Source organism: Martes martes (genome assembly GCF_963455335.1).
Source record: "Martes martes genome assembly, chromosome: 3".
Classification (NCBI taxonomy): Eukaryota; Metazoa; Chordata; class Mammalia; order Carnivora; family Mustelidae; genus Martes; species Martes martes.
Window position 1 is genome coordinate 70,055,138 of NC_137890.1, and position 8,445 is coordinate 70,063,582.

At 41.8% G+C, this 8,445-nt stretch overlaps 1 protein-coding gene across 2 annotated transcripts in view; it reads right to left on the minus strand.

The window, feature by feature from the left end:
* The window catches only part of PDS5B (PDS5 cohesin associated factor B), a 195,303-nt gene extending 188,950 nt beyond the window's left edge, over nt 1–6,353 (minus strand). For both annotated transcript variants that reach the window (XM_080799689.1, XM_080799688.1), the window contains exon 1: nt 6,216–6,353. The gene's annotated coding sequence lies outside the window, so the exon portion shown is untranslated. The remainder of the gene's footprint in view (nt 1–6,215) is intronic.
* Between the last annotated feature and the right edge of the window lie 2,092 nt (nt 6,354–8,445).

The following is an 8,445-nucleotide window of genomic DNA, read 5'->3' on the forward strand; positions in this document are numbered from 1 at the left end:
TGACAAGAGTATAGGGAAACAAGTATTCTCACACATACATTACTGTTACTACCTCTATGAAACACAACTTAATATCTGTCGAAATTATACCTGCTAGATTCTTTGACCCAGCAATTCCACTTCTAGGAATTTATTCTACAGACACACCTGCATATGTACAAAAATGATGTATGTACAATGTTGCTCAGTGCAGAATTTTTGTAACAGTAAAAACTGGAAACATCTAGCTTATAAAGCTCACCAATGGGTTTTATAAGAAAATACTTTATTCTGCCTTCCTTTAAATTACTGTATAAGTTGTATATATTTAAAGTATATAACCTAATATTTTGATACCATACATATGCACTGTGAAAACATTGCTACATTCAAATTAATTAACATCACCTCTACATAGTTATCTCTGGGGTGGGGGGTAGGGGAAGGTGGGGGGAATGGGAGGGAATTCCGGTGACCAGCAAGAGCCCTTTAAACCAATCAACTCCTAAGGCTACAAGGAAAAATTTCATTTCATTTAAAAAAATAAAATAAAATAAAGCTGCAGGTAAGGGTAGTATCTAGGGATTAAATAGAAACAAAACCCATGTAGTCTTGTCAACATCCCCTTTTATATAGAGTTCAGCCTCTGACATTCTAATAGAATATAAACTATAGAGAAGTATTATAAAAGATCAGAAAATGGATGTAAAGGATGTTAGAAATAATATCCTCTCCCTTTGACTGGTTTGAAGCAAAATCAGTTTCTCTTATAATTAAAACTAAGTGTCCCTCGTCTCTGGAGGAACTATTGAAATAACAAGGTCAAGGCTGCCACCCCAGCCACGGAAGAGGAGCAAACCAAATGACAGTATAAATAAAAATGAAATGACAGTTGAGAGTGAGAAGGGGGAGTAGTGAGACAAGCAGACAGTAGAAGACAGAGCTGACCCTATACAAAATTTATTTGCCCTGACTCTCAAATCTCCCTTCCTGCCTTTATATATCTTGTTAACACCAAGTTAAGGGCTATCAATACCCTCAATTTTGTCCTTGGTAGTTCAAAGTCTAGCACTGTAGTCTCTCAATTCAGAGCAATGTATCCCTCCAGGTGCCACAGTCTCTAAAATATCATTCCTCTTTAAAAGCTGCACCTCTCTCAGTTCATTTCAGATGGAGGGAGGGGGAGAAGGAGTCAAGTAAATTAAGCTACTTAATCTAAAGTATGTGCTACAAGGAACCTCTGCCCAACAATCATACCAAAAAAAAAAAAAGTTTTCCCTTACTAATAATCAAAGAAATGCAAACCCAAAACAAGATAAAAATTTCACTTATCAAACTGGCAAAAAGCATAAAGTTTAATAAAGTCCAATGTTGGTGAACATGTAACAAGCATACTTATATACCACTGGTTAGTATAAACTGTTACAACCTAAATACCACTCAAAAAGAAGTCAAAACAAAAAAATTATTAAGTTATTATATATCCATATAATAAAATACTCTAATCATTTTTAATTATGTTGATCTATATGTGCCAATAGGAAAACAGCTCTGTAACATTAAGCAAAAAGTAAACTGCAGTTAAATAAGGTAAACAGTATAATATAATACTATTTGTATAAACTTTTTGAAAAGTAAACTTTCTGGAAACTGTTAAAAGTGAATTACCTTTTGAGAGAACAGGAAAAATAGCTTTTATTTTTACTTCTCTGTACCATCAGAAGGTTTTTTTTTTATCATATACATGTACAACTTTTAACTTAAGACATACAAAGTCCTCTAATCCCCACAACCTTAACCGCTACTCTCACCATCAACTGTCCACACACTCCCCCTACTCCATCTCAATATCTAAAGGCTGACTAAAATTGCCTGATGGGAATTTTAGCTAGTAGAGGATATATTTTGGAAATATACTTTGGATCTATATCTGGGGTTTTTCTTTAAAATCTCTTCACTCTAAAATCACCTCTGAGATGAAAAATGAGAAAAAGAATCCCGACACTGCCCAAGGAACCTTTAACTCTCATTTCCTGTTGGGGCCCTAACCAGCCTCTCCTATAAAGAGACAATCCATATGGTTATAATATCCTCTCCTTCTCCTATCAGTTTTATATCTAGTCTAGGCTAATTTCGCTTTCCCACATAAAGAGCAATCTCTATTATTCCCAAAGAGGACAAAGGCTTGCCCCATGCAGAATCACTTAACAGGAGGAATCTTACTGCCTGGTTTTCTCAGCTCTCACCACCTTGGTGCAGGTGACCAACCACTACTCTAAACTTCTATAGGGCAAGATCTCAGTCCTTTGTATTGCATCATCTCTGGTACTCTATGTATATGCAAACGTAATATTTGTTCATTTTACCTAAATCATGTTAGAACATTCTCTGTAGAAGGGAGAGGCAGGTTAGAGGAGTACTTCCAGGTCATGCCCTTTAAAGATACGTCTTGCTTTAATCAGTCTTCCTCCACTCCCCTTAGCCACTTATAAGTTTTACAACTAAGCCAAGTACTTCTAATTACTGCTTCTTATTAATTTCTAATCATTAGAACACAATAACTCTTGTAGATTTTTTAAATATCTTAGATTAATGACTTTAAGATTTAAACAACTAAATTTTGCTCATCCAAGTTTAACCTTCATAATTTTCTCACTGTACATGATCACCCCTGCCAACTAAAACAATTACAGCCTCAAAGCAGCAAACTTACCCTATTTTTGAACTAATTAGTGAGAAAAGGCTAAAAGCCTTTTCCATATATTGGGGAAAATGGTTATAATCAGGTTGATAGCATTATAATGTGACGAAGAGCTGACTTCTAAACCTGGAGGAGTCAGAACTGCGAACCATTTGGCAGCTTCTTAAATACGCTTAAAAAGTACATTCTCAGAGAAATTACTGGGCTTATTTTTAAACTAACTATTTTTGGAATTTTTAACATTTCCAAACAGGAATACTCAAACTAAACACAATTTTCTCCAAATGTCTATTTGAATTGGAAGTGACAAATGACTTGTACAGCAAATGGAGTTTAAAAGTGGAAAAAAAAAAAAACCCACACTCATACACATACATACATCTTATAACAAAGTAAAGTTTAATACTAACCTTAAAATTACTCTGGCTTACAAGTTTCGGGAAAAATAAATAAATGCCATGTCGAGTAACAATGCACAATGAAACATCAAGCCCCTCCAGGAGAGAAAGACACGCAAGAGATTATCTTCTAAAACAACTGAAGTGGACTGAATCCTGGATAAAAATTATTAAAACCAAACTCGAAACAGATGGTTAACCTTGAAACTTTATTTCTTGACTGAATGAATGAAAGAAGGGCGAAGGTAATGAAGAATAACATGCTACCTGGCAGTAATTTCAAATATCACTTAAGTCCTGAATTAAACAATACAATGTTGAAGATTTTAAGCTTCCACAAGAAACATAATTACCCCAATTCCACCACACAAACAGGGCTGTGATTTTGGATAAATCAATTAAATTAAAATCTGAACCTAATTTCTCATGCATATTGTGAGTTGATGACCATCTTTTAAGTTTCCTTAGAGCTAACACAGACAAAGGAAACATAAATTTATTGTTTTCTTATTTACAGTACTTGTCATCCAAGCCAAATCACAGTTGAGTTCTCCTGATAATTGTAGGCACATATGATCAAAAAAAGTAGCAATGAGGAAGCTGAAGGACAATCCTAATTCAAGAGGGAAAAACAACTTTCCAAAACAGTCCCCTCCACACTAAGTTTTGGGTATATTCTACCATTTCATTCTTCACAGAGTAAGTCCTAATACAGGGTATCACTTTATTTTAGGCTTAACAAGTTATTGATAAAGCCAAGTCCTCAAAATGTTACTCTTTGGATCTAGTAAAGCTGCAGAACAATTTTTGAAAAAATTTAAAAATAAAGCAACTTTTATCCAACAGCCAACTTAGACTACCCATCAAATAAGCTTAGTAAGCATGACATCTCTTAACAACAAGCATCACTATCATCACCTTATCTCCCGTAATCCCGGAAAAAGTGAGGGAAAAGACAGACATAACTAGAGAGAAATAAAACCAACAGTAAGGAAACAAAAGCTGCTGTAAAAACAAAGCTAATACAAGGAGGATCAATCTCAAAAAAAGGAGAAAATAAGAGAGGGCACAAAAGTTCTTTTCAAAAAAAGGGGGAGGGAGGTGCCAATTCAAACATCACTTGCTCATTTAAAATACTCACACCTTGAAGTAACACCCACCCGGAAAAATAATTTTTTAAACCGTTTAAAAAAAAAAAAAAAAGCACTACTTCAGGTACTTCAGTAATCAAAGAATGTCTAAAGTGCACCTTTTCTATACATATTTGTAAATTTATTTCCAGAGAGTAATGTTCTGATTGAAGACGTGTTTTTTACAGTTAAGTTTTTGAGAATAAATCTGTCTTAACATAAGACGTCCCAAGTTGAAACTTTCACCTACATACTCACCACTATAAATTTTAATTAGGTTTTCTGCTATCACCAGGTGATACAAGACTAATTGTTCCACAAACTGACCTGCATACACAATAGGAATGCTCATCTTACTGTCCCCAAAAATGCTAACATCTTTGACAAATGTACTGCATAGATAAGAAGTGTCCTTTTTAGCCTTTATTTTGCTTAATATCACACTTTCCTATTTTTTTTACTCTTACGTAAGTAGTACGTGAGTTAATACAATGTTCTATCTTGGAACTTTACGTGTGTAAGTTGAGAACAATGACTCTATATCCATTCAAGTTTTAAATAATTGTAATTTATTTACAGCTCACCTCATATACAATCACACTTTTATTAGGAAGGCAGGAGAAGACTCCCAACTCACTCAAGACCCTGACCAGCCTTCGAAATTAAAAGCTGTATCCGAAGTTTCCGAAACAATTTAATAAGAGTAGGGTCGTTCAGGACAACCCTACCCATCCATCATTTCATAATAAAAGTTAAAAAAAAATGAGCGTTCATAGTATATTCTTCAAAGCAAAATAAAGGGCTCCCTTTTATTGGGCTAGTGAGGATTCTTAAAACGTTAAAACGAGTTGAGAGAGTAGGGAACTGCTGTTCCGAGCCCTTCCCTGAGTTTACACGGTCCCCGGGATGGTAGGCAGTAACATAATCAAGTCAGAAGGCGAGGCGCTGCATTTCAGGGTTCAGATTCATTCCCTCAAAATAACTGTACCTCTGCTTGGCGTAGCTTGAACGTGTGCACCAAAAAACACCAGCAGCAGCAGCAACAACGTGCAAGATTTTCCTTCTGACCAAAAACTTTTCAAGTGTCACTAACCTAACTGAGTGCAAAAACGTCAACTATCTACAACCGCACACCATTTTCATTGTCATTCCAACTCCGAGGCTTCCTAAAGGAAAGCAAGAGCCCAGCCGTCGGCCGGGAGGAGCCCTTCCAAAGCCAGCGCGGAGCTCTTCCTCCACCAGGTCCTCCGGTTCCCCCAGCACCAGCTCCGAGAGCGCGTTTAGCGCGCTTTATCTCCGGCGACGGGCAAGTAACAGTGTAAAAATGTCACTCTAGCAGCCCGTTTCCTCGCCCGGAGCAAAGGCTGGGCGGCGCGGGCGAGGCGCTCGGGGACCCGGCGGAGGGGCGAGGGTGCCCGAGGCCCGCACGCAGCCCGGGGTGCAGCCCCGACCCGCGCTCCCCACCCCTCGCCCGGAAGGGGGAAAACCCGCCAGCGGGAGGATTCAACAGGAGCACCGCGCCGCCCGCCTGCCGCCCGGGAAACAGCCGCCGGCCGGCCGGGACGCGGGGGGAGGGGCGGCGGCGGCGGGGCGCGGGCGGCCGGGCTGCGGGGCGCGGACCCTCGCCCGCGCGCAAGGTCACCGCCCGCCGCCCGCCGCCGCCGCCGCCGCGGGCGCCCCGGCTGGGGCCAGGGCGGCAAGTTTAATTTCCCGAGGCTGTGACTGAGCCCGCGGTGTGGAGGGAGCGCGCCCGGGCGCGGGGCCCTCCCCACCCCCACCGCGCAGCCCGGCCCACGCCCCCGGCCCGCGCCCCACTCCTCCGGGCCCGGGCAGCCGCCAGGGAGCCGGCGGCTGCAGCCCCCGATGCCGGGAGGCGAGTCTCGGCTGGCAGGCGGGCGGCGCTTGAGCCCCGCCACAGACACAGCCGCGGTGGCGGGCGCTGAAAAATGGAGCACGGCGATCAGAGAAGAGAGACATTTTCTTTCCGTTAACTGAATTGTTTCCTACCTCCGGGTTCCCGACTCGCTACTCCTCTCACTCCGCTGCTCTCCGGGATCCGCCGCCGCCGCCGCATCCAATCGCCTCCTCCCCCCCCTCCCCTTCCGCAGCCAGCCCGGCCGTTCCTCCTCCTCTCCGCTTCAAAATGGCGCCAAGCGCTCTTCGGCGGCTGCTCCAATCGAACCGCCGCGGACAGCACCCGGGGGCAGGCAGTGCGCGGCGTGGGTGCGCAGCGCCCCCTGCGGGCCAGACAGCCCCGGGCGCGCACCCGCCCGCCCTCTGGGCTCCCCCCGCCCCGCTCCGTCCCCACGCGCGCGCCCAACTCCGCCCCGCCCCATCGCGCGCGCACGCAGCCACACAGGCACGCCGCCGCGGTGGCCGCGGTGTCAGCGAGACTCGCGGCTGTCAATGCTTTCTCTCCCTCTGCGGCTTCCTTGACTTTTGCCGAAAACCACATAAATTGTTACATATCTCTAATATCTCTAACTTTGGAGATAGAAGCTGCGTATTTCTTAAGACGCTAAAATTGAGTACCGATGTGCCATGTACGTGAAACTGGTATTAACTTCTCTGCACTTTATTTGGTAACTCTTACCTAGTCATCTCAAAATACCATAAAATAGTTTTTTCTACGCTGTGTGTATTACCTCTCTACTTAATCCAAGCTTTCCCATTCTGAGGAACTGTCTAAACGGCAGGTGGGTAGGGGGACACAGAGATTCAATCTGTAACAAAGCATTTCACTCATTTGTTATCAGTTGTTTTGTTATCAGTTTCTCCCTCCTTATTGGAGGGAGAAATAATCTGAATACCGCGAAGATGCCTTCCAGGAGTTAGGTTTCTAAACCCCTTTACCCTCCAGGTGGGGCCGCTCTTCCTTCCTGCAGCTTTGGAGGAGTGTATTAAGAGTTGATCTGGCAATTACTATTAGGACAGAGAGGGGGCGGGAATTAAGGCCTCAAAGAAGCTTAGTTTCGTTTTAAAAAAAAAAAAAAAGTGTTTTATACAACAGCAAGTGAATTTACAGAAATTGGTAATATAAACCTTCATTTACAGCAACACTATTTAGGAAAACTGGAATCAGACATTGGTCTTCAAACAAAGAGGTGTTTTTAAAGCCCCAAACAATTTTGTGTTTGGGGCTTCAAAAAATAGCCAAGTGTGGGGGCAAGGTGTGTGCAGTAAATCTCTGTACCTTCCTCTGAATTTTGCTGTGAACTTAAGACCGGTCTAATAAAAATAAGGTCCAAAAAAATAACCAAGTTATAATTCATCAGGAGAAATATAATTGGATGTGGCATCATTTAAGATGGTTAAGAACATAAACCATTCAAAAATTAGTTGTGCCTGCTGCCTACTTGGAGAAAGAGGAATTATGTGGGATGATGTAAAAAATGCTGATTTTATACAGACTTAGTTAGGAGAATTATCTTTGATTATAAAGAACCACAAACCCAGTCACCAGCTGTATTAGTTTTCCAGTGCTGCTGTAACAAATTACCACAAAGTCAGTGACTTAAAACAATACAAATATGTTGCCTCACAGTTCTGTAGTTCTGAGGAGTGGCAAGGGTTTAACTGAGCTAAAACCAAGATGTTGGCTCAGCTGTGTTCCTTTCTGGAGGGTTAGGGAAGAATCCATTTTCTTGCCTTTCCGTCTACTAGAGGTTGATCAGATTGCTTAGCTCTTGCCGCACTTCCTCCATCTTCACAGTAAGCATGGCAGCAACCCTCTGACCCTGTTTTCATTGTTACATTTTTTTCTCTGACTCCCTTCTGCCTCCATTCATTTTTAAGGACCCTTGTGATTATATTGGGCCCACCTGAGTAATACAGGATAACTGCCCAATTTAAGGTCATATGATTAAAGCCTTAATTTGATTTGCAACCTTAATTCCCCTTTGCCATATAAACTAATATATTCACATGTTCCAAGGAAGATGACAGAGAGATCTTTGGGGGCTATTATTCTGCCTACCACGTTACTCATTTTGGGTTATGAGGACCTTTTGTGGGTTTTTTTTTGTTTTTGGTAAGGTATAAAGCTGAGGTTAAGGGAATTAGGAAGTTGAAAGACAACAAGAATGCACATAGTTAATATGAACAACCCTAAAAACACCTACATTGCCCCAGTACATTTTGAATACTCCTCTACAATACCCTGCTACACTACTAGATTAGCCTTACTACACTAGAACGTGGTTTTCTGAAATCTCTGGTATTCCCCACCTGAAGCCAG